The following is a 1,363-nucleotide window of genomic DNA, read 5'->3' as shown; positions in this document are numbered from 1 at the left end:
TCTCTTTCATCATAACCATTCTTCTACTGTCTCCTCTTTCACCCTGCCTCGTTCTCTCATTCACCACATCCTTCAGTGTCTCTTTCTTCACCCATCCTGCTCGGTCTCCTTTCTTACCCCTCCTCTCTGGTCTTTCCTTCACCTCCTCTCGGCTCTCTCTTCACCCTCCTCTCTCTCTATCTTCACCCTCCTCTCTTGTCTCTTTCTTCACCCTCCTCTCTGTCTCTTATTCTTCACCACTCCTCTGTCTCTTTCTTTCACCCTCCTCTCTCTCTTCTTCACCCTCCTTCTCTGTCTCTTTCTTCACCCTCCTCTCTGTCTCTTTCTTCACCCTCCTCTCGGTCTCTTTCTTCACCTTTGCATTGACATAATACTCCCCCGAGTGTTGATAGAAGACATCTTTGATGGAATATGATCTTACCTTGTGAAATCTCTTGAGGGTTGACAAAAGTAATTTAACTCACTGGGAGAAGCGAGATGTGTTCTCAAAGGCTGCCTCTCCAAAACCACAGAAATTGGCTATACTCAATTCTGTCTCTCTCATACTCCTTCTTTCGCGCTTGCTCTCCCATTGATTATGTCTCATCTTCAGAGCTCTGTTCTCATGTATTTTCTTTCCCTTAAGGTCATGTTTGGAGGTGTTGGTACTGAGGAGAATGGGTCCATTTGCAGTGTGATCCTCTCTCTCTCCCTCCTTCTCTCTATCACTCTCTCTCTCTCCCTCCTTCTCTCTCTCTTGCTCTTTCTCTCTATCACTCTCTCTCTCTGTCTCTCTATCTCTTTCTCCCTCTCTCTCTCCCTCCTTCTCTCTCTCGCTCTTTCTCTCTATCACTCTCTCTCTGTCTCTATCTCTTTCTCCCTCTCTCTCTCTGTCTCTCTTCCTCCCTCTCCTGTTCTCCCTCCACTTCTCTCTCTCTGTCTCTCTCTTTCTCTTTCTCCCTCTCCCCCCTCTCTCTCTCTGTCCCTCCCTCCCTTCCTTGCTCTCTCTCTATCCCTTTCTCTCTCTCTTTCTCCCTCTCTCTCTACTCCTTAATCCCCCCCTCTCTCAGAACAGGAAGTGGACACAGCAGATTGAATAAGAAATTGATTTTGAGCCACAAGCTGATGGCCTTTTGGAACACACTTAATTCCCTCCAATATAAAATGTAGGACAAGAGATGGAGAGAGAGACATCGTGTTGTCAGTATGTTTCTCTGCTGATGCTAGCAGCAATCCTGAACGGGGGTCTGATAATGGGTCATAATGGATCGTAGTTTTAACGACAACACGGCGCATTCACAACATGGCACATTCACAACATGGCACATTCACAACATGGCGCATTCACAACATGGCGCATTCACAACATGGCACATTCACAACA

At 46.7% G+C, this 1,363-nt stretch overlaps 1 pseudogene; it reads left to right on the top strand.

Moving 5' to 3' along the window:
• LOC111950448 (rho GTPase-activating protein 26-like) overlaps nt 1-1,363 on the top strand; it is a 135,033-nt pseudogene that overhangs the window by 117,907 nt on the left and 15,763 nt on the right.

The sequence above is a fragment of the Salvelinus sp. IW2-2015 genome, linkage group LG23 (genome assembly GCF_002910315.2).
Source record: "Salvelinus sp. IW2-2015 linkage group LG23, ASM291031v2, whole genome shotgun sequence".
Taxonomy (NCBI): Eukaryota; Metazoa; Chordata; class Actinopteri; order Salmoniformes; family Salmonidae; genus Salvelinus; species Salvelinus sp. IW2-2015.
Note: the sequence above shows the minus strand (reverse complement) of the source record. Positions and strands in the feature narration are given on the sequence as shown.